The 26,086-nt window shown below is 41.0% G+C and overlaps 1 protein-coding gene across 1 annotated transcript in view; it reads left to right on the forward strand.

Moving 5' to 3' along the window:
* Positions 1-26,086, forward strand: part of ZFHX3 (zinc finger homeobox 3) — a 1,295,343-nt gene that overhangs the window by 878,111 nt on the left and 391,146 nt on the right. The window contains exon 12 of the mRNA XM_023637235.2: positions 17,116-17,203. The gene's annotated coding sequence lies outside the window, so the exon portion shown is untranslated. The remainder of the gene's footprint in view (positions 1-17,115; positions 17,204-26,086) is intronic.

Genomic DNA, 26,086 nt, shown 5'->3' on the forward strand with positions numbered 1-26,086 from the left:
CACAGTGCTTGTGTTCAAGTAACCCTATTTTACATAATAACAGCCTCAAAACACAGGAGTACCGATGCTGGCAATTCGGATATGCCAAAGAGAAGCTGTAAAGTGCTTCCTTCAAGAGAAAAGGTGGAAGTTCTCGACTTAATAAGAAAAGAAAAAGTCTTATGTTGAGGTTGCTAAGATCTACAGTAACTTTTGTTACAGTATATTGTTATAATTGTTCTAGCTTATTATTAGTTATTGTTGCTAATCTCTTACTGTGCCTAATTCATAAATTAAACTTTATCACAGGTATGTATGCGTAGGAGAAAACATAGTCTGTATAGGGTTTGGTACTATCTGAGGTTTCAGGCATCCACTGGGGTCTTGGAACATATCCCTTGTGGATAAGGGGAGACTACTGTACACAATCTTCTGTGTTAGAAAAAATATTCAATGTAATAGTCATAATTTTATGCTAATAAATATGAAACAGAGGTAATTTATAGCTGTCAAGAGAAAATGAAAAGTACATTGTCTTCAGAGGGAACAGAAGTGATAACAACTTAAAAATTGAATATGAAATCAAATCTACCACAGAGGACACCAAATTCGGAAAGTTTTGCAAATTTTTACCAAACTTTAAGAAAATCCCTAATTTAATCTATTTCAGAGAATTAAAAAAGAGGAATGTTGCCCAATTTATATTACGAGGCCAGTATAAACCCAAAACCTGGCAAGACCAAAACGTGAAAAGAAAATTAGAAACCAAACTCATTTATGAACCTAGATGCAAGAGTCCTAAATAAGCAAGCAAATAAAAAACTAGCAAATTGAATCCAGCAGTATATAAAATATAAAACTTCATATTAATGAAGAAGAGTTAGTTTCAGGAGAGCAAAAGGGTTCAAACTCAGAAAAATCGAGTCACATAAGCTACCATAATAACAGATGAAAGGAATAATGCCATATGATCATTTCAACTGATAGAGAAAAATCATTCAATTAAATAAATGCATATTCAACAAAAAATTCTTTGCAACTTATACATAAGAAAGTTTCTTAACCCAATAAAGGGTATGTGTCAAAAATATACTGCAAACATCATACTTATAGCATTCCTATTTGAGTTATTTTCTTTGGGGTGCATAGAGAAAATTAAGAAAATGATATTGACTATTATTGTGAAAACATTTATATATATTTATACTGGCCAGGATATTTCAGGGAGGAGGAAGGGAAGTTAATAGAGTGAGTTATTCCTATCAGATTATCAAAACAGATTAAGAAGCAACAATAATTAAGGCAATTTGGTGTTGCTAAAGAAATAGACAGATGGAAAGAATCCAGATAGAATCCAGAAATAGACCTAAACATGAATAAAGATAGTATGTCAATCAGTAGAGAATAGACAGACTATTGATGAATAGTGTGGAACCTCTGACTAATCATTTGGGAAAAAAATAAGGTGATATCAATAAACCCAATAAATTCCAGATGGATCAAAGGCTTTAAAGTAACAAAAGCATAAAAGTTACAGAAGAGAGCATAGGTGAACTTAGTATCCTGAAGTGGGGACACTTTCTAAGAAGAAGGTAAAGACCAGAAGCCATCAAGGAAAAGATGGATAAATTTGACTATATAAAACCATCAGAGGGGCTGGCCCCATGGCCGAGTGGTTAAAGTTCGCGCGCTCCGCTGCAGGCAGCCCCGTGTTTCATTGGTTCGAATCCTGGGCGCGGACATGGCACTGCTCATCAGACCACGCTGAGGCAGCGTCCCACATGCCACAACTAGAAGAACCCACAACGAAGAATATACAACTATGTACCGGGGGGCTTTGGGGAGAAAAAGGAAATAATAAAATCTTTAAAAAAAAAAAAAACCATCAGAGAAAAGCTGAGCAACCCAATACAAAAACAAACAATGTAAAACATTGGTATGACATCAAATCAAATATCAATTGGCAAAAATGCAGACATTTGAAAGTACAAATTCCTAGCAAGGGATTATGCCACCATTCTTTGTTGGAATATAAATTTGTGCAACTATTTGGAGAATAATTTGGTAGTAAACGTAAAAAGTTTAAATACATATATTCTTTGATCCAGTGTTTCAATTACAAGAATTTGCAGATATAACTCAAAAGTACACCAAAACACCCATCGACAGATGAATGGATAAAGATGTGGTATATATATATATATATATATATATATATATATATACAATGGAATACTACTCAGCCATAAAAAAGACAAAATTGTGCCATTTGTGACAACATGGATGGACCTTGAGGGTATTGTGCTAGGCAAAATAAGTCAGATAGAGAAAGACAAATATCATATGATTTCACTCATATGTGGAAGAAAAACAAACACGTAAATAAGAAGAACAGATCACTGGTTACCAGAGGAGAAGGGGGTAGAAGGAGGGCAAAATGGGTAAAGGGGCACATATGTAAGGGGATAGAGAAAAACTGAACTGTTGGTGGTGAACACAAAGCAGTCTACTCAGAAACTGAAATACAGTGATGCACACCTGAAACTTACACAATGTTTTAAGCCAATATTACCCCAATAAAATAATTTTTAAAAATAATAAAAATAAATAAATGGCAGCCAAGAATGATTATCATGATCAAAAAAAAAGGTACATCAAAAATATATGCAGGGATACTCATTGAAATATTTTTAAAGAGAAAGAAAGCCCTAAATAACTGGCAAATGGAGGACTGGTTAAAGGAAGCGTGGTATAACCTACGATGGAACACTACACGGCCTTTGAAAAGAATGGGATGATCTGAATGGACTAACATGGAAGCGTCTGTCAAGCAAAAAACACAAAGTGTCAATTTAAAAAGTCACTAAGTGTGATTCAGTATGAGTCTTCTGAGTAAAAAAGATAAAGATGGATGGATTCTTTATATTGTATTATGTATATTTTATATATAAATTTTGGTTGTATATGCATGGAAAATGTTTCTGAGCAGATACGTGGAAACGTCCTGCTGAGAGGAGTAAGAACTTATTTTTAGTTTATGCCTTCCTATTTTCAAGTTGAATTTTCTAACCACATGGTAGAATACTTTTTATTTTCATATCCAACAGGGGTCATTTCGATAGTGGGTTTATGGGCCATTCGTATTCTTCATCTGGTAATAAGTGTTTTTCAGGTGGCCCCTAACCCTTGTCCCTGTTGCTCTCTGCACTGCCTCCTTGTAGATGTGAACCCAAGACTATGGCCAGGTGAGCATTAGGATGCCCTTATCAGATAAATGTAGCCTCCTCGGGGGCTGATGGACTGATAGGGAGCAGGGACATTGTGTGCTCGCTATCAGGGGGATTTCTTCCCCTGGAGGTCAAAAGAATACTAAATATCCATTGAATAGTTTGGCAATATAGTGATAGTATTGATATTTTTAGAAGACGTGTTTCTTTTTACTTTTCCCAAACTAACTTGGAAATGGCGTTCAGCTCATTGAGGGCAAGAATTATGTTTTATTTGTTTTACTTCCTTCCTCCGACTCCAGCACGGTGCTTAGCACAGATTAGGTGCTCAATAACTATGGGTGAAAGGAATGAAATTAGAAGCTGAAGGACTTTTCCTTCCTTCCATTGGCAAAGTTTGCACTGTAAGACAGTGTCATATTCATTGATTTAACAAATATATTTGCAAATTTTTTTATACATAGCTATTCTCTAAAGTAACGGGTCTCAGACTTCTTCACAGGCCAGTAATGTTTCACCAAAACAGTTGGGAGAGACAAACATAGGAGACTCAATATTTTATTTTGCGGTATAAAGTCATTTAAAAACATCTACTACAATCTGCTATCACTATCATGCCATTGATGAAAAAAACATTTAACACCAACAAAACAAAACAAAACAAAACAGGGAGGCTATAATCTCAGGATAAAAGCCATTTCTTTAAATAGCCGGTACTCCTTCTTTTTTCTCATTTTTGCCTTTGATTGATGAAAACTCCATCAGGGATGAATGTTATCCTATGGGCTGTGTGACCTTGGCCTATTACTCAGCCTGAGGTTCAAGTTGCTTTTCTGTAAAACAGGCAATAATAGTACCCAGTCTGGGTTTATTATGAGGATTAAATGAGATAATGCATATAAATGACCTACCAGTGCCAGGCAGATGGTAAGCATCCAGTAAACATTAGCTATTATTATTGTTGTGAATGGTGATATTGTTGTCTTGGAACTGCCACTGTAGAGACTAGGAGGAAGCACCAGACCTCATTTCTCCCTGTGAGAACTCAGTGTCTAACTAGAAAGAGAAGCGGGAGGTGAGGAAATGCCCCAGGAGGGATGTGGACTATGAGAGGCGTAAATGTGTTGTCAGACGAGGGAGGCAGTGAGTGGAGTTGGGGAGGCACCGGGCGGGTGGACCAGAAGATACGCAGGTCCGCATCAGCGGGGATGGAATCCCACCCTTTATGCAGCACTTATGGCACACTAGACTATATCAGGTGCTTTACAATCTTCTCATTTCACCCCTATTCAAAAGCTATGTGGCTGTTCCTATTGTCATTCCTATTTTACAGATGGCAAGACCAAGGTGCAAAGTCACAAAGCTGGTCAGTGGCAGAAGTGGGATTCTGATTCAGTTCTCCTTGACTTGAAAGCGGGGCTGCAGTGTAGACCCAGGCATCCCCCATGCTCTTGACAGTGCCTCGCTGCCCCTCCAGAGCAGTGTGGGCTTTAGCCAGTGGGCCAGGAAAAGCGGCCAAGGAGGAGTGAGCAGGGGCATGACCCGCCCAGGGAGGCGGCATAAGAAGATGGCATATGGGAGACAATGAAACAGGGCAAGACTGAAAGCAAGAAGATTGGGTTAGAGGGAAACAAGAAGGGCCCATGTGGTCGAAATGGTTGCTCCTTAGAATGATGGGAGCACTCATGTGCCCAGGATATTTCCTTGGGTCTTGTAGCCTAGACTTGGTCGTTAGTGGACACTGTGTAACCACATGGCTCAACCCTGCAGCACGTTCGACTCAATGCTGACCTCTAAAAAACGCCCACGCCAAACATTAAATCACAGCCTCTCGGGTGAAGCCCAGAGTAACAGATAAGGTTTCATGAGAACTTCAAAAGAAGAACACTAAATCACCACCACCACCACCAAAATCCCATGCTTAATATTTCTTTAAAATGAGGACAGAAATCATACAAATTTCCAGGATTCAGGTCTCTTCCTTCCAACATCTCTTCAAGCATCTTGATTGCAACCTTGCTTCTTGCCTCCCCACCCAGAACACTCTATAACTCCCAATACTTTCCACCATGCAAGTGAGTGGTCCTGAAGCTTTGACCTCATTAGCTTCAAGGGAATTCTGTGTCTCGTCTTATGCTTCGTCTTTTTTTAAACTCCCCACCTGATTCTAGTGAGCATCCTGATGGAGGGCCTCTGATCTCTATAGAGCATTAATGCCCTCCACAGGGCAGAAGAACCTCTTAATAAGTGGCCAGTCACCCCTTGTGGTTTTAACATCTACCACATATGCACTCGGCCTAGTCATGTCCTCTTGCAACATGAGCCACCATCTTGCAGTCAATCGTGGAATATTTATTGAAGCACCTGCCATGTGCTTGACCCTGAGCTGGGTGCTGTGGGAGATGTAAGACCGCAAAAGTTAACTAAGAGCACTTGCTGTTCTTCTGCACGTTGCTGGCGCTTGCTATGTTTTGCCTTTCCTGGGGTGCATGTTTTTTAGGCACTTGGGAAGGATTTGACAAATCTCTACTAACATAAGTTGCACGAGAACTTGCTTCAACAAGAATTTGGGCAGAGTGGATTCGAAGTGATTTTTTTTAAATAATTGTAACATGAAAAGAATCTCAGCATCATTAGTCATTAGGAAATTGTAATTTAAAATCACAATGAGATACTTGTAGATGCTTATTAGGATGACTAATATCAAGTGTTGGCAAGAACAGGGAGCAACTGTAGCTGGCATACACTGCTGATGGGGATGCAAAATGGTGCAGCCACTCTGGAAAATACTTGGGTGGTTTCTTATAAAGTTAAATACATGACCGAGGACCAAGCAGTTCCACTCCTAGGTATCTACCTAAGAGAAATAAAAACATGCATCCACACAAAGTCTTGCACAGGAATGTTCACAGCAGCATTGTTCATAATAGCCAAAAAGCAGAAAAAAACAAAATGTGCAAATGCTAGAGAAGAAACTGTGGTTCATCCGTGGAATACCACTTAACAATGAAAAGGAACAAACTACTGATCCACAAGACAACGCGAATGCATCTCAAAAGCATGTGCTAAGGGAAAGAAGCCACTAACAAAAAACTGCCTACTGGATTATCCCATTTATATGGCATTCTGGAAAAAGCAGAATAATCGGGACAAAAATAAAATCAATAGTTGCCTGTCTGAGGGCCAGAAAGGGAGATTGACAAGAAAGAGCAAGAAGGAATTTTTTTTAGGGGTGGTGGTATATCTCAATTGTGGTAATGGTTACATGACTGTTTACATGAGTCAAAACTATAGGACCGTACACTTTAAAAGGGTGAATTTTCCTTAATGTAAATTATACCTTCAGAAGCCTGACTTTTAAAAAATACTAAATAAATTAAAGATAAATACCAAGTTAGGACAAAGGATACATTCTTAGAATAAGGAAAAGTGCCAGGTTAGAAGATGAGGGTAAAGAAAACAAAAACTAAAGCACTTTTCACCCCAAAAGTGGAGTCAGGCCAGGTCTTCATTCCCATACGTTGTGTCCGCGGTGGTTTCTGAACAGTCTCCAATGCTGGGCACTGCTCAAAGCCGTACTTCTACACAATGTGGAGCATTCCCTGGGCCCACCGTGTTTGCAGTTGCCCTATGGTAAGTAGCTGCCTGGATTTCCTGCTGCTCTCTTTCCTCATTTGTAGGAAGCGTGTCTTCAGGGCTGGCAACCAGGCCGTGCTCCAGGCCTCCCCTGGGTCTCCATGGTTATCCCAAACCAAGGGCACAATGCAATGTTTCGGGTTGCACCAACCCGTCATTTTAAAACAAAAGCCTAATGAAAGGGCAGGTGTGCCCGGAGACCTCAGTGATTAGCTGTAATTCTTGGCAGAGTGTGACATGCTTATTCTTCTGAATTAGCGTGGGGCACAAGGCATTTACCATGGTGCTAATTGCTATTGGATGAAAACAAGCAGCCCCAGTATGTGGGCATGAGGCAAGACAAAACAGATGCCAAAGCCATTCAGAGCCATACCCTGCGTCAGACTCTGTGCCGCTGGCTGGGAATGCGTTTGTCTACATGTCAGTCTCCTGTGGGTCGGGCATGGGGAGGAGAGCCTGGAATCCGACATGATGCTGGTTGGGTAACTGGGCAACCACGCCCCCTTCTTCCTCCCCTGCCCTATGCTCGGCACTTGTGCTCAGCGCTGTTCTCCACACTGACGGAGAGTTAGGGAAATAATGGACACATTCTTAAACATCTCCCCCAAAACCTTGCCATATATGGAATTTCCTCTGCAAGCGAATGATTGCGCTTAAACAAAGCCAATTGTAGGCCAAGTTTAACTCACACCACCAGACTTCGTCAAAAATGCAAGTCTAGGAAAAATGACAGATTTCAATGTCATTTATTGTGGAAAAAAATTTATCCACATCCTTCTTCCTTGTCTTTCTTCTTGTCTTCCCAGTGATCACCATAGACATATGGAGATGGAGCTATCTAGAAAACCAAATCTTCCGAAATCTTCCAAGTATGGTAACAGAGGTCAATAATAGAGCTAATATCACAGTTCCTTGTATCAACAGGTACACACAGAGATGGTGATGAGGGGACTTCATGAACTGAAAATAAATACCCTTCCTTGTGGTTCTTCATTACTTCTCCTATACTTAAAAGTAAAACTCTGGAAAAAATAAAATGGGAAAAAAATTCTCTTAATGAAAGTTTGCTTATCACCTTAAAGATGAAGGGAAACAGCAATGCTGAGCCTTTAGAATCTGTGGAGGTGAATCAGTCTGTGGGGGTGAATCGAGTCCGTTCCTAAGAGTCTAGCCCAGCTGCCCCTCAAGGCCACCCCAGGCTGGACCAAGCCTGCTGATGGAGACCTTTGGCAGGCAGAAGGGATGCCGAATGCGGAGGTGTCATGGCAAATGGCAGGGCACAGGAGGGAAAAGCATCCTGTTATAATGAAGCTGCCATTTGATGTCATCTAGGATAATCAACTTTGTAGGAGAAAGCTCCATATTTTAGTGAATGTCCCATTTTCGAGGCTGGGATCCTAGATAAATATGGATCTGATCCTGATTAGTCATCACGAAGTCTACTCTGTATGCCCAAATTCTGCTTCTCCTAAACCTGGTCAGAATTATTCTCCCCACTGACACCTAGCTGCCCCTTTGCAGTCTGGGGTGATCATGAAGAAACCATGTGTTTCCTGATTAAGCAAGATGACTCCCCATGACCCTATGCCCTTGGACCCAAGACGACACTCCCCAACGACAGTCAAGAGGGGATAGCGTCACAAAAGGAATGGGTATTCCACAAGAAACTGAAGGGAGAGAGGGTAATTAACTAAATTGTTTGCTTGAGTCAATCGAAAATGGATCAAAACCCACTTCTTCCCTTTGCCCTATTCCCAGTCGAACTTCTCTGCCATAGTTATTTTTTCCCTCTTAACTACACCATGCTCCTAAGGCTCTCACAAAAAAAAACCAAGCCACAAATTATGTTTTTGCTTTTTCTTTACCATGCACCCAACTGCAGAGATATCCTGGAAGTATACTGGGATTGGAGTCAAGGCACTGGGGTTTCAATCTCTTTTCTGCCTCTCAATAACCGAGTAATTATGGCCAAGCCCTTAAGTTCTTCGAGTGTGCCTTTGTGTCTGTAAAATGGGGATAGATTGATGAAATTCCTCCTTCATAGAAGCTTTGTGAAAATTCGAGGTAATAACACCTCTCATGATGCTTGGCATCTAGTAGCTGTTCATGTATTTCTTGAATCTCAAAGGGGAAAGTGTAGACATTATCTTGCAGGTCAGTTTGCTCCAGAAGGGGAAAAGTATAGTCATTCTTAAAATGTTTGGTGGTTACATACCCTCCCCAAAAAATGCTGATTTTGTGATGATAGAGTCATAAAAACACTGGAATTCAGAAAAGAACCAGCCTGACCTGCCTACTGGGCACACAGGCTGGCAACAGGCGCTCAAGTTCAGCTGTGAGTGTTGTCTTTGCTCAGAGCACCTAAAGGTTACATTTGCATTCGTCATCGCCGCCCTGTCACATTTTGATAAATCGGAAAGCAGCTAGATCTTTATCTTGAAAAACTTCAGTCCCTTTGCTGTAAAGAGAAAGCAGTTTGTTTTCAAAATTGACTGCTCCATTGCCGGGCGTTCCTCCATCCTCTGGTAGCAACTGAGAAAGTGGTCAGGTTTGGGAACTTCCTGCTGGATGATGAAGTAGCTCATGTGACACTCACGCCCAGAGGCTGTTTACATTTTTATTACCATCCTTGGGAACTTTGCTTTTCCCTTCAGGGCTGTTTGAGCTTTGGCCAGCAAATAATCAACTCCCACAAAGGGTAGAACCTGAACTACCTTCTTCTGCTGCCAGTCAAAATGCTACAAATCAGTACAAGGGTTTTTACGCAAATGCCCAGAAACTTCAATTAAAGTGCATGATCTCCATTTGGGACAGAAAACTGACCAGGGAAATTCCAGAAGGGCTGATGAGGTCATGGACCAGAGTTTCCAGGGTGACAACACAGAGATTTCCTCATCCCTCCTCTGAAGTACCTCTCAAAAGTACCAAATACCCCACAGGCTGATGGGAGTGGCTAAAAGTGTTTTCCTCCAACCTACATGGTCAAAGCACCTCAGTTTATTCCAAGAGTCCTGTGGAGAACTTGCCATTCACAGAAAACCTTTGTGTGGTTCAAGGATGATGGGAATCTGAAAGCTGTGTGAACATCAAGCTAGAAGGGAGGGAACTAGGCCTGGCCTGAAGGAAATGGAAGCCAAGCCGACCCCAACTCACTTTCTCCCCTTAGCCTCTTCTCCACTCTCAATTTCCCAGTCCCCTACTGATTCCACCCTTCTCTCCAAAGCCAGGTTCTTCCTTTGCCATGTATACTTGTCCTCCTAGTAATAAAGAAGTGCCAGAACTTCCTAAGATTCTGATTTGGAGAATCTTGAGACTTTAATCAGGAGCCTAGTATTTCTAGAATGATCTACATGAGGGTAGTTAAGAGCAAAGTTGTAAAGGAGAAAAATAAAAGATGCTTAAACATGGAGGGAAGAGGAATGGGTGGAGGATACAAGCATGAAATTTAATGGGCACCAAGAAACCCTGATTTATTTCTGGAAATGAAAATGGACACCTCAAGGGGACAGGAGGCAAAAAACTATTAATAAAAGCCCCATTTAAGGGAAATGAGTAAGAAATGGAGGATGGTGAGTGAAAACTTGGGAGTATGTGACTCAGGAAAATCACTCTCTGGCTCCCATTTTTATAGGCTGTTCCCCTCTGCTGCCCAGCACTTCCTAGCCAGTGACAGCTAAGCCCCCCTTTTATTCCTACAGGAAGAATTTAACAACAGTGCATTTGCAGAGCCAGAATAGCAGTCTAGAGGCTGTGAAGTAAGAGCTGGGACAGGAGGGCTTTGCAGCCAGCAGCTCCTTGGGCCCTGTGTTAATCTGTCTTGCTGTTGCTGCAGAAGTATGGTCTGTGACTCTGGAGGACGTGGATATTTCCCTCCCCTGATAGGGTCCCAGGCAGAAGCAGGAGGTGTTCCTGGAAGCAGAGGGACATGAATCAGGCAACACATTGAGTAGGGGGAAGAGAGAATCAATCTAGATGGAGAGCTGGTCACACCAGACATCCCAGAGATGAATTCTAAATGTGGTCTCTTTGAAGAGATTCCATCACTGGGTTCATTATCAGTTTTTGCTGTATAAAACACCACTCAAAACTTAGTGGCTTAACACATCAGGCATTTATTACTCAGCTCATGATTCCATGGGCTGGCTGGACAGCTAGAATGGCTCTTCCAGTCTGGACCAATGATGTTGGTTTCTGTGGTCTGCTGGAGGCTTGGCTGGAGCTGGATGATCGGGTGAGGGGGTGGGGGGTTGGTCTCACTCATAAGTCTGGCAGTTAGCCTACTGATTGCTCTAGGAGGGCCTCCCCTGGGACTTCTCGTCTCCACTCCATGCAGTCTGTCATCCTCTCACAGCCCAGCGCAAGCCTTTTCACACAGCAGCAGCATCCAAGAGAGCAAGCACAGAAGATGCAGGACCTCTTGAGGCCAAGGCTCAGATCTCATACAACCTCACTACCACTACATTCAAGGATTGGGAAAATAGACTTGTCCTCTTGATGAGAGGAGCTACAGAGAATAAGTGGTCAGTTACAACCTACCACAGCTAACAATCCCACCACCAATGTTCTAGTATTGAATCTGCTCTGGTTGACTACACCACCTTGGGCAAACACTTTGTCTCCTCAAGGCCCATTTTCATCTCTTTCATCATCTAGAATTAAGAGACATGGAGTAGATCATCTCTGAGGACACTTCTAGCTCTAAAATTTGATGATGACAAGAATTATAGTTTGACAACAAGTTTTGGCAAAGATGTGGAGAAATTGGAACCCTTGTGCACTTTTGGTGGGAATGCAAAATGGTGCAGCCTCTATGGAAGACAGTATAGATGTTCCTCAAAAAATTAAAAGGAGAACTACCATGTGATCCAGCAACCCCGCTTCTGGGTATTTATCCAAAAGAATTGAAATCGGGATCTCAGAAAGATATTAGCCCTCTCATGTTCTTTGTAGCATTATTCGCCAATAGCCAAGATGTGGAAACAACCCAAATGTCCATCAGTGGCTAAATGGATAAAGAAAAATGGTATATACATACAATGGAATACTATTCAGCCTCAAAAAAAAGAGGAAATCCTGCAATGTATGACAACATGGATAAACCTGGAGGACATTATCCTAAGTGAAATAAGTGAAATAAGCCAGTCACAGAAGGACAATACTGCAAGATTCTAATTATATGAAGTATCTCTAATAGTCAAATTCATAGGGGCAGAGAGTAGAATGGTAGTTGCCAGGGCCTAGAAAGAGGAGGAAATGAGAAATTGCAAATCAATGAGTATAAAGTTTCAGTTATGCCCAATGAATAAATTCTAGAGATCTGCTGAACAACACGGTGCCTATAGTTAACAATACTATGTTGTGCCCTTAAAAATGTGCTAAGAGAGTTCATCTCATGTTAAATGTTCTTACCATAATAAAATAAAAATGAAAGTAAAGTAAAACAAAGTATAGCTTATATTTGTTGAGTGATTACCATGTGTCAGCACAGTTCTAGGTGCTTTACGTGCAGTAACTTATGTAATCGTCACAATAACCCCAGAAGTCCCATTTTACAGGAGAGGAAACTGAGGCACAAAGAGGTTAAATAACTTGCCCCAGGTCACACAGTTAGCATGGCAGAGTCAGAATATGAACACAAATTTCCTGACTCCAAAGCCCATGGTCGTAACTGCTGGGCTGTGTTGCCTGCCTGGAGCATCACAGTTCTGACGTGAATGACTGAATAGCAAGAATGCATTAAAGATGCTCTGTCTCTCTTGGGACTGCTCCTTCAATGTATTCCTGTGCTTTTAAAAGTTCTTTTTCTGGGGGCCAGCCCAGTGGTGTACTGGTTGGGTTCACACACTTTGCTTTGGCAGCCCAGTGTTCACGGGTTTGGATCACAGGCATGGACCTACACACTGCTCATCCATTCATGCTGTGGCAGCATCCCACATAAAAAATGGAGAAGATTGGCATGGATGTTAGCTCAGGGACAATCTTCCTCACTAAAGAAGAAAAAAACGTTCTTTTTCTGAAACTCAAGTGGTTAAACATAATTCTTGTTCCACCTTCCTGCTCTCATATCTTTATCCTTCCATCCATCCATCCATCCATTCTTTCATTCACAAATATTTATTAAATTCACACAAATGTGAAAATGTGTCATTATTAACAGTCACAGCAGCTGGCATATTGTGTTTTCATTCCTTCAATTTCGTGCTTCAATTTCATTTCCTCTAGCTTATAGGTTAATGATATTGCTATACCCATATTACAGATGGAGAAGTTAAATCATAAAAGGATCATAAGGCTATTTATATTTATATAAAGGATAGTGATAAAATTGCAGTTATGCTTTTAGCTAGCCTATTGTCCCAAAAATCAGATTTCTGATATTTGAGTTAGTAATGAATACTTTATGTTAAAATGATACTTTATTTTATGCTTGATAGTACTTTAGTTTTTAATGCTTCATATGATTCCAAGTCTAAACAGTATAGGAGAGTTTATAATACAAGCCTTCTTCCCTCCGTTCCCCAAGCGCCCCAGTTCTCCTCCCCATAAACAATGTTTTTTGGTTTCTTCTGCATTTTTCCAGAGATATTTGATGCATTTATCAGCAAGACCATATACATATATATGTATATGTGTGTCTATTTTCCCCTTTTGGTACATAAATGATAACAAACCAGATACATAGTTCTATATTTTGATTTTTTTAAAGTAATGATATATTTTGGAAATAATTCCTCAAGCTTTTATGGGTGTATAGTATCCCATTATATGGATTTAAATAACTTATTTAACCAGTCTCTTATTGATGGGCTTTTAGGTTATGTGTAATCTTTTGCTATTCTAGATAATGCTGCAATTAATAATTTTGTTCATAAATCTTTTAACAAATGTAGGGCATATCTGTTGCATGGATTTCTGAAAGAGAAATCACTAGGTTAAAAGTTAGCTGCACCAGTAATAAAGAACACACTGAGTACCAGACCTTGTTTTCTAAGTACCATTCTCCACTGAAAGGAGACAGGTAAATCATTTTGGAAAGTGGTCAGTTCCAAGACAGGAGGTAGGAAGTCACGAGATGAACCTGGGACGTCTTATGGTGCCAGAAAGGAAAGAAATGCTCAAAGAATAATGGGAACTTGACAAGAGAACACACAAGTCAGCTTGAAGGGGAGTCTACGGACCAGTATGAAACAATTTGGTCATCAAAATAATGATAGCAACACAATACAAACTACTAAATCCATGAATTCATCCGATATAAATAGAATACTTCCATAGTCACAAAACATGTCCCCCAAAGATACTTATTAATTACAAAGGGAAAAATAGTAACCTGACAGATACCACCATAACCAAATGACCAAAATAACATCACCAGTAACAGAGCAAACTGACATCAAGTGAGTACTTATACGATGCACTGAGAATGACACAACATCACTCCTGTGGCTTTTTGCCAAAAATGCACCTGCTGTATCTAATCATGAGGAAACATCAGAAAAATGAAAAATGGAGGATATTCTACAAAATAAGTGACCAGTACTCTTCAAAAATATCCATAAAGACAAAAAAGACTGAAGAATTACTCCATGTTAAAGGAAAATAAGATATCACAACTAAGTACGACAATTGATTTTAGATTGGATCATAGACGAGCATAAAAATATTTTCTTTTACAATGGACATTAGTAGGAGAGTGGATATAATTTAAATAAGCTATGAAGATTAGATAATAATAGTATGTTGATGTTAATTTCCTGATTTTGACAACTTTCTTGTGGTTAAATAATAGAATGTCTTTGCTTTTAGAAAATTTTTAGAGGAAAATTCATTGGGAAAATTATATATGTGTGTGCCCATACATATAGATGCATATAGCTATACATATACATAGATATATATGGAAAGAAAGAGAGAAGAGAGAAGGAGAGAGATTGAGAATTGTAATGCAAATCTGATAAAACGTTAACATTTGGACAACCTGTGTCATGGGAATTCTTTTCACTATTTTTGCAGTTTTTCTGTAATTTTGAGATTATTTTTTAAATTAAAAGAAAATGTATGTGCATTTGAAATTTTGATAGATTTTGTCAGATTGCCTGCCATCGAAACTGTACAAATATTCTCTCCCACCACCAGCGTTGTACAAAAGTGTCACTTGATATTTACAAAATACATTCACGCTACACCAGGAGAATTTATTACTACTCCAAGAAATAGGCTAAGGTATTCTCTCCATTTTACATAACTGAGGCTTCCAGAATTGTAGACAGTAAGAGTAGTGGTTAAGAACACAGGATTTTGAAACAATAATTATATGCTATTTCACTCCAATCAGACTGACAAACAAAAAGTTTGAAAATACCGAGCGTTGGCAAGGATGTAAAGAAATAAAAACTCTTATAATCTGTTGGAGGGAGTGTAATTTAGTACAATCATTTTGGAGAGCAATTTGGCAATATTTAATAAAATTGAAGATATGCACGTCCTCAACCCAGCAATCCCACTTCTAGCTGTGTGTCCTAGAGAAACGCTCCCCCCGACGTGTGCACAGACACACTCTCAGCACCTGGTTCCCAGCAGTGAGACTTGTGATAGTGAAAAGTGGGAGAAAAAGTAAATATCCACCAGAACGGCTGAATACATTGTGGTCTGTTTATTACAATAATTAATAATTATAGTAATTAAAGTAAAAGAAATAAAACTATAGTCATACAAAAAAATTCAAAAACGTAAATCAAGAACGCAATTTACAGAAGAATTTGTACCCTTTCTGTGCATTTTTTGAGTGCTATATATTGTTGGTAAACATACTCACATCCATGTAAAACCTTTCCCAGGGAGGGAACCAGCTTCAGTAGAATGGTTATCTGGGGATAGAAAGTGAGAAGAACAGGAATGAAAAAGTCTAAAAGGGAGATCCATCTGTATTTGTAACATTTTATTGCCAAAGAAATAGCTATAAAGCAAAATGACAAAAGTATCAATTAACATTTGTTAAATTGAGTTGCTAAGAACATAGATGTTTATTAGATTATTCTCTGTACTTTTCTGAATGTTTAAAATATATGATAGCAAAAGAAAAAAGTGGGAAACAATCAACATGAGCCTTGAGGTTGAATAATCCTAAATGCAGATCTCCTCCAACACTTACCAGTTGTGTGATATTGAGTGGTGTCCTCAACATGTGTGGACCTCAATTTCACCATGTGTAAAATGGGAATAGTACTGCTTACTTTGGAAAGCTGGTGTGAAGACTGAATGTGGTGATCTGTACAAAGTCCCAACACAGTGCCCTAGTAGGTGCTTAAAAATAGGAGTTATTACTATAATCCAATGATTCTCAACCAGGGACAGTTTTGCCACACACCCCCCCACCACCCACCCAGGAGACCTTTGTCAATGGCAATGTCTGGAGACATGTTTTGGTTGCCACATGGGTGAGGAGATGTTAGTGGCATCTGGTAGGTAGAGGCCAGGGATGCTGCTAAACATTCTATAAGGCACAGTATAGTGCCACCCGCTCCCATGACAAACAATTATTCGGCCCAAAATCTCAATAGTGTTGAAGTTGAGAGACTCTGCTATAGTCCACAGCCACCTGGAATTTGAACCAGCCCTCCTGACTCTCAGTTGAGTACTCTTGCCTCTACAACACATAAAATTATGAGGCTAGGGTCTTTCTAAATGACTAGAGTGACTTGTGATGGGTATTAGTCCTCCTTCTAGCCACTTAGTTTCCCGTTGGGTAAAACTTAATATGTTACTGAGCAGAAGAACTATCTTGCATATAGAGGTCTTCATAAATATTTCTTGAATGAATGCATCAATCAGCAATCAATCAATTAATGAAGCAACCTCTTAAATGGAGAAGGTCTAGTCACTATTCTTGGCTTCTTTGATTTCTTATTCATTTGAAATGAGGGGCTACTCAGTTTTCACTTTCTTACATAAAGAGAAAAACAAAAAAACAAGTGAGTCGGAAGTTCTCAGAGCCTTGAAGCCCATCTCAGAGAGGTCCTCTCACAACTATGAGCTAATCTTCCAGTGGCCCTTGTCAAAACACCTCTGGAGTTTGCTGAGACACAGACCTCTTCAGCTTAAACTGACCGTGGCCACACACAGGAAAGTGAGGAATTAACCTAAAGATGATGAGCATAATTATGACACTTAAATTGAATTTGATTCCACAGCTGTGGGAAGCACTTACTTTTTTAATGCAGCATGAAGAATACATACAATTTCTTGCAACTGCTTACTTTTTGCTTTATCCTAGGCACTGATTTGGGGAACCCAGACATTGTGGTTGATCGGAGGACAATTTTGAGGCCCTTCTATCAATTTCTTCACCATCATTTTATAGGGTAAGTCCTGCTTCTTTCTGAACCTCATTTTTTCTAACGTTTCCTTTGGCAACACTGAAGCTCTCACCAATTGTTTCAATGAATATAACAATGCCTAAAATAATACAGACATGTTCTAGTTTCTACTTATGTGTGTGTATGTCCAACAAGACCTGAGGAGAGGAGATTCACCAAACCAAAGAGTGCAGTGAATACAAAAGTCGTTATGACGAGACCTAGCTTCTAGTCCTAACTTCCTGCTCATAACTAGCTGAGTGACCTTGATCTAAGTCACTTGAGACCTCAAGTGACCTGAATGACCTTACTTAACCCCTCAATTTCTTCATCTGCAAAATGAGAGATTTGGACTGGATTATTTGGAAGGTATTTCCCTAAACTCTTTAATAGCACACCCTCATGAAGATTGAAAAACATTAATTTAAAGCAATGACTTCAAAGTATGACGGGCAATCCATCTCCTTCCATCGCTGGAGCACTTGCTGGAAGTGTACCTTCCCCAAGCCCCACCCCAGATCTACCAGGTCAGAATCTCTGAGACTGAAGAGCAGAAAATCTACCTTTTTCACAAACTCCTCAGGTGTATTGGATGCATCGTAACATTTGAGAACCATTGCCCTAACAATTGAAAGTATCATTCTGTTCACATGTACATTCAATTCTGGGAGATGTAATAAGCCAGGTCTGGGCCAGGCAGAACCTGGCTGGAATCGCTTGTGTTCGTAGAAGAATTAACAAGGTTGGCATCTGGTGGCTGATTTATCTTTTGTTTCTTGGCTCCTGACCTTCCCCTCTGGCTCAGTCCTCCACTCAACACTTCTTTGGCCAGATCTAGGTGTCTTATGTGGGATCCTTGGCTCTCCTCCCCTTGCCTGCAATTGAACGAGAGTAAAATCCTTTTGGAAATGACCACTGAAGGATTGACTCTCCTCTAGACTCTATTCAAAACATGATCCTGTCAGTCGGCGTCACTCCCAGAGACGTCATAGTCATCACCTCCTCATTTGCAATAGGCTTTGCTGTCAGTCTTTTGCTATGGAGGGTTAGGCTCTGCTCCCAAGGATGTCATCACTATGAAATGACTAAGGGGATGTGGATGAAGGTAAAGTACGTTTGTATGTGGAACCAAGATGGCAGACTCCTAGAGAGAAGGGGCTGTGCCCGGAGATCCCAAATCAGACAGCACCAGACCATGCTCAGAGCTCTGGACTGTGAATCAGAAAAACATTCAGGCTATGCTGTAGTCCGATTCAGTTGCCAATCCAGAATATGTGACATTTCAGGCTTTCTAGGTTGTGTGCCAAAACCATCAAGGAATCACAGGCCCCCCTAAAGAGACTTATGTCTTAAAGGAAAACTGAATCCAGGCTTTGAAATACAAACAGGGTCTCCCAGTACTGCCTACAGAGACTCCCCATCAGGATCAGTCTAATTGCTTAGTGGGGTGACTGTTGCTCTTCATCAGAGCTTCAGCAGGTGTTATTTTCTGGCATCAAATAAAGGGAATTGGAGCTTTAAGAACATAGTGTTGCTGTTGTCTGCTATGGGTCACATTTAAAACTCTCCTCCCAAATCACAGGCGAGGCATTGTGTGTGATCTGTCAGGTAAAGTACTAACAAGTGCCCCTTCATGAGAGAACCAGTCCCTGAGAAAGAGCGTTCTAGACAACACCACTGCTGGCAGAGGATGGATGTGGGCTTTATTTGATTTGGGGTTGATTTATTTGTTTGCCTTGCTTCTAGAGAAACATAACTTGGATTTAATGTCTCGAATACTGAATCCAATACTTCTAGGTTCACTGACTTGTTATTATTTAGCATTTATGAAGTATATGTCAGTACACTTGGCGCTTTACAATGACTCATAAAAAGGCATGTTCCTGGCCGTTGAGCATAAGGTGGCTACTGGTTGAATTACTGCCTATGTGGAAATGATCACAGGACAGATCTGGATATCCTTTGCCCTTAGAACAACTATATATCCTGGTTGCTCACTGCATCTGAGTCCAAACAGAGGTCTGGTAGCTGCTGCTACCCTTTCGATGTCAATATCCTAATGAAATAGACTCAGCATATAGTTCCTGACACTTAGGAAAAGCTTAGTAAACATAGATGGCTGGATGGCTGGCTGGATGGATGGATGGAGAGCTCTCTCTTCAGTGGACATTTGTCATTTCTTGTTTGTTCCTCCACCTGTGGCTTCGTTTATGCGTCTTACAAAACTTGCTGACTTGGAAGGGAACTGTTATTTAAGTGGCTTTTGCAATGAAGGTGAGATCAATATGTCTATGAGGTGGACAGAAACATAATGAGAAACTGATTACACAAAATCATATGAACTTGTTAACATTATATCAATGTCAATTTCTTGGTTTTAATTGTATAAGATGTTACCGTTGGAGGAAGTAGGTAAAGGGCATAGGGGAATCTCTGTACTATTTTTGCAACTCTGTGAGTCTATAATTACTTCAAAAAAAGAATTACATGAACTTCAGCCTTCATTTCTTTGTAGTCACCTCCATGCCTCCATCTTCTAGTCCCTAGGCCCTCCACTAATGATAGCAAGTCCAAGTGAGTCAGTTTGGGACTTCCAAAAAAGCAGAACCCAAAATAGAATTAGACATGCAAGAAATGTATTGGGGGAAATGCCTGGGAAGCATGAAGTGAGAGGGAGAAAGGCAGGGAGAGTCTTCAAGCTGCCTGTGAAAGGAGAGAGGGAAGGAAGGATCGGGTAGAAAGAGCTCAGACTGCACCCATGTCAGAGAACAATCTCAACCAAACCAGTAAGGAGTCCCTGAGAAAACTGCCTGTTAGAGGCATCCTACATGAAGCTGGGTGGCCCGGTTTTCATAACCCCACCAAGTTCAGTCACCACTGGAGCAACCTGGGAGCAGTCTGGCCTGGAAAGAATACTGAGTGAATCTAAAGGTGCAAAGACAGCTGGAGGTCGTGAATCGGCTATGCTTCCAGAGCAGGTTATCTTAACGGGAGAGCTGAGCAGGACATCTCCAAGGCCATCAGACCAAGCAAAGTCTTCCACTTAGTCCTCTTGCCTTCCTACCCAGCTCTTTAGCGACCATGACCCCTTCTCCCTCTGTTGGACTTATATTCTAACTCCCAAACCAGAATGAATTCCACCCTCTGCTGCTTCTATGTATCTGCTCCCTGCCTATCCGTACAGTTTAGAAAAAGTCATAGAACTAAGCCAAATGATCCACCATATGTGTGTGTCATCCAACATCAGGTGGCCCTCACCATCCCTCAGTCTGCTTCGTTTTCCGTCTCCTGTTGATTCCATGTCACATTTTTCACTGTGTTTATTGCAACCCCATTCTGCTTTCTGCAGCCCGCATTCTTGCTGTTTTCTGCATGGCCCTCCCACATTCGCTCCCTAAGCACTCCCCCTCTCCACATCCACAGCTTTCTTCATCCCCTCTTCCTTCCTTTGAGGATTGGACAAGGGAAGCTCCTCTCCTCAACAACGTCTTCCCTCTCTTTGACTCCCACTTGCTTTCCGCTTGCCTGTTTTGGTTACCTTAGTTATCCCTCTCTGTCTTATGCATTTTCTTTCTCTCTGCTCCACTGGATTCTTCCCCTCAGTCTATGAACATTGGCTTCTTTATCCTAAACTAAGCTTTCCCCTGATCCTTCTCCCCTTTTCAGCTGTCCTCACGTGTCCTCATCAGACTTTCTGAGAGAGGTTTCTACACTTGCTGCGTCCTCTCCTTTCTCACTAGGCACTCATCCTCCTTCCCCCTGCCACTGAAATGGAGCTTCCTCCAAGCTCTGTATTGCCAAACCCAGTGCCTCATCTTGGGTCTCACCTTCTATGACCTTTTATCTTGTCTGCCACCCCCTCACTCTCCAACTTTTCTCCTCCCTTGGCTTCTAGGCTGGGCTGCTCCCAACTCTCTTCCTGTCTTTCTGATCTGATCTTTTCTGACTTCTCTTCTTATTGCCTCTAAATATAAATGTTCCTCCAGATGATTCCGTCTTTGTCACTCTTGATTTGACTTCGCATTCTCTCCTCTTACATTCTCTTCCATTTTCATAATTTTGACTCTCCCTGCTCTGCAGAAGTTCTGGGTCCCCAGCTCTAACTTCCCTCTCCAACTTAAATTCCTCAACAGTGTCCCAGTGCTTCTTGCCAGAGCTTCAGATTCTGTGCCTGCACTTCCCTCCCACACTCTCTTCTCTTCCCGGCTTTCCTGTCTCTCCTAATGAGACCCCATTCTGTCAGTCACGCAGGTTGGAATCTTATAGTCAACTTGACCCTTCATATCTCTTTCTCTCTCTTCCCTCCACCGTCTCCCCCAGCCTCTCTGTGCCCACGGTCACTGCCCTAGCTCCAGCCCTCACTACTTGCTCTCTAGGTTCCTATAGACATCTCAAAAGTGGCCTTTCCACCTTGAATCTTTTCCCCTTCCAGGCCATAATAGTCACTGATGGCAGTTTTATTTTCCTAAAAGCACAGCTTTCATTATATCTCTTTTGTGCTGAAAAACTTTTTGATGGCTCTACATTGTGTACTCAACTCCTTCCTGTCTCGTAGCTAAAAATAATCTCCTCCCAACTAAACTGTCATGCTATTTTCTTCTAAATGTCCTTCTTTTAGCACTTACTAGTAGCAGCTTATTAACAGGCTAATTCTCCCAGCTCGCTACCCCCTCCTCACTGACCCCCAAATAAATAAAGATGTGTGTGTGTGTGTGTGTGTGTGTGTGTGTGTTTATTCTTGTTCCTAACCTATTCCTCTATATGTTCACCTGGAATAACCCGCCCCCCAGAAAGGATGTGAAAGTAGATCATTCTGTTGGGTTCTACTCTTAAACAGGGGTCACAGGTGGTGACGGAGAGCAAGGTTCTGGGATCATTCTGCCTGGGTTAAATCCTGTAACCTTGGACACATAATTTACCTCTCTGAGCCTTGGTTTATTCATCTATAAAATAGGCTGATAACTGTATATATGCCATAGGATTATTATGACAACTAAATAAAGTAATGCACACGGCAGGCTTAGAACCACACTTGGCACCTCCCAGTGCTCAGTGTTAGCTATTGTTATCACCGCCATCGTTATTGTTTTATCATGCTGGCAGCATGACATTATCCACAGCTTAATTACTCACTGTTTGGCAGGAGAGACTAACTTGGGAATTATACACAACTGATGAATTAATATCCTGAGTACTTCCATTAAGACATCAGGCTAATAATTTTTGGTACTTTAGATAACCCATGATGGGTCCCAGAGGATCCTGAAACCAAGAGTCTACATTTTTCCTGGTAGGAACGGACTGTTTTTTTGAGTTTTAACTCTCCAGAGTTTAACGTAGCAGCTTCCACTACTGGACAACTGTAAGCTGAACTGAAGAAGGAGGAAAAAAAGTCCTGTTGACACAGAAATCCCTGGTCCCCTGCACGTGAGATAACACACAGGACTCAGATTATAAATGAGACCAAGGACCTGGCAAAGACGGAAGGAGACAAAAAGGAGTAAGGAAGGGGTTTATTAGAGGAAGTTTTAAAAAAGCAATTTGAAATGTAAAAGCTGATTCTAGCAAAGACATTGAAATGAGATTTAAAACTGCACAATTAGATTGTTGAACAACATTGTGGATATAATTAATGCCACTGAACCGTACACCTAAAAATGGTTAAAATAGAAAATTTTATGTTGTATATTCACACAATTAAAAAGTAAGAAATATGCATACCAAAAAAATGGACAGCTAAAATGTATAGCAATTTATAATAATATTTTTGATTCAGAATTTTTTTTGTATAACAGACCCACTTATGCCAGCTTAGTGTTCATTGAGCGCCTACTGTTTACAAGCACCATGCTTGGTACATTGTATCGTGATGTGTAGCTGCATTTTTTATGTGTTAGTACTCGTGTTCATTATTGTTGATGAAAGACTATCATGCATGAAAGGGTAAATGGCTATCAATGCGATCATAGACCTGTGGGCAAAGTACACCTGTCTTAATTGAAAGAGAGGAAAAATAAGGACCTGGCTTGCTTCTTTTTCTCAATGAAATGACTGTAAGATTTATCCAAGGAACGCATTCATTTTCATTACAGTGTAATATTCAGTTGTACAAATAGAATTCAAAGCATTCTGTTGATGGATCGGTGGTTGCTGCTGTGAACATTCTTATTCTGTGCAGGCATTCTTATCCTGTATCCTGTATCCTGTGCGGGTGTTCACAGATTTCTCTCCACTGGTGTTTCTCCTACTTGAGAGCTCATCACAGTCACTCAGAGCGTTCACTCAGATGACGGGGCCCCACCCTCAGAGTGTCTGATTCAGTGGAACTGGGGTGGGATCTGAGTTTCCATTTCTAACAAGTTCCCCGATGATACTGATGCTGCCAGCCAGGGAGGGGACCACACTTTGAGAACCACTGCTTTAAGTTATAGGAAGGGATTTGCTGGGTCAAAGGGTATGCATCTTTTCTGCTCTACCATTTTAAAAGTAGCATCTTTACACTCCACCAGCAGTGTATGAGTGTTTCATTGTTCTGTCACACCCATATCAACACTTGTTATTGTTAGACTTTAATTTTTGCCAAGTCAGAGGATGTGGTAGTCTCTTATTGTAGTTTTAATTTGCATTTCCTTAATTCCAATGAATTGGAGCACTGATTGGCCATTTGGATTTCTTTTTCATAAAGTGCTATTCCGGTTTTTTGCCCTTTTTCCTGTGGGTTGTCTTTTTCTCAGGATATGTCAGTACTATTGCTGAAAAGACCACAATAAAATTTTTATTAATTAACTTTTAAAACCTAAAGAAATCTTAGTATAGTTGGACAAACTCTTCTTTAGTAATAGCAAAAACAGGTACAGAAGAGAATTCTTTAGATAGCCTCTCTTTGGAAAATGGCTTCAAAGAAAAGTTGAGGACTTTTTCTCCAAACAAGTTGCTAAGTGTAGAGGCAAAACCACGTGGAGGAACTATCAGCATTCTTCATACATCCACTGAAAATGTGTCTGTAAGCACAAGGCCATCTTTAAATGGTAATAATGCAACTAAAATAGATCATTCAAGGAAAGGAGGCCTATTATTGAGGCCAACATGGCCATTGACACTTGTTAGCTTGTCTCTGAAGAACAAAATTTTGAGCAGCAAAAGCTTAAAGTGAATGAAATTGTATGCAATTCTCAATCTGACGAAAGCGCTTTGGGCTCTGGGCCAGAGAATAAATTTGGACCATAGATGGGAATTTTTTCAGGGCCTTAAATTTAAATGACTGATATTATTTTTAAAGTACCATCCTACTCAGGCTTTCGGAGTAAAAATGTGCTTTTCAATTTTTAAAAAAACTTCGTTTCAACATAGGGATGGAATGCAACATCTTTGACCTTAGATGGTCCAGAAAAGCAGACACTTCATTCTAGTGCATACTCAGTATGGAGTAAAGACACTTATTATAGCCTCTTTCAACTCACAACACACACCCACACACACAGACACACCCCACATACAAATATACACACAGACACATTTGATACTCCGTGTACATCCATAAGCGTCCACACACACACATAAACACACATGCACATATATACACAGACCTGTTAAATACACACATTTACATGTGCTCACACGCACACAATTTGTGCCTGGAAAACTTGAAGCAAATATGCGTATACTTCGAGTTGGTATAAAGGGATGTACCTTCCATTCTGAAAACACTAAATATTATATCATGAAAACAACTATAACTCTCAGTTTCTCAAATGGTCAAGAACAAAGGAACCATTTTAGAATGACTAGTTTGTGTAAAACTTAATTATCTAGGAACTGAAGGCAGTCGCAGGTTTTAAGAGTGGAAAAGTATACCTCAAATTGTTGCTTATTTTTGAGGACGATTAGCCCTGAGCTAACTGCTGCCAATCCTCCTCTTTTTGCTGAGGAAGCCTGGCCCTGAGCTGATATGCATGCCCATCTTCCTCTACTTTATATGTGGGACGCCTACCACAGCATGGCTTGCCAAGTGGTGCCATGTCCACACCCGGGATCCGAACTGGTGAACCCCGGGCCGCTGAAGCAGAACATGCGCACTTAACCGCTACACCACTGGGTCAGTCCCTGTTGTGTATTTTAAGGATGCCATACCTAAACATTGCACAGATTTCCTTTAAGGTACAAGCATTTAAAGGGAAAATGTGTTGCTATGGCTTTCTCTTCCACTCTCTTGAATAAATAAGGTAGAATTAATGGTAAGTATAAATTAATCTGTATAACTGGGAAAGGACCCCCCCCCCCCCCACCATAAGAGGCATAATGAAGCTGCTTCCTAAAGCTTGCCCACCCTCCACCCCTCAGCACCTCAAGGCTCAATGGGTGGCAGTTGCCCAGGTGGCTGCTTAGGGCCCTAGACAGTGCAGATTCTGTATTCCCAATCCATGTACCTGCATACTTCTTGTCCTGAGCCCTGTGCTCACAACTCCACATCTAGCTGGGGAAGCCCTGCTTGGGAACACAGACCCATAAATCTGTGACTCGGCAGCTCTTCATTGGCCAAGTCTTCTCCCTCAAAGCCTCTGGCCATGAAGGCAAAGCCAGACCCCAGTGATCACCAAAAGCTGTCAACAGGGCCTGGTGTTTAGGATGCGTTACTTCTGGAACCTCCATGGACCACTGTGGATCAGCTCTCTCCTAGAATGTTACAACTCTGGTGCTTAGAATCAAGAGATAAATGACCCCCTGTCAGCCAGTGAAGCTCACTTGGCCAAGGTGTCACCCTTACCAGGACCGTCACCATGGAACGTTGGCTAGAAAGCCTGAGACTGCTCACAGAGGAGTGGACTTTCTGGCTTACATTCTAGAAGAAGGAGACAGGGGAATAGCCTCATGTGGTGACACAGTGTCTGT

This window comes from Equus caballus, chromosome 3 (genome assembly GCF_041296265.1).
Source record: "Equus caballus isolate H_3958 breed thoroughbred chromosome 3, TB-T2T, whole genome shotgun sequence".
Taxonomy (NCBI): Eukaryota; Metazoa; Chordata; class Mammalia; order Perissodactyla; family Equidae; genus Equus; species Equus caballus.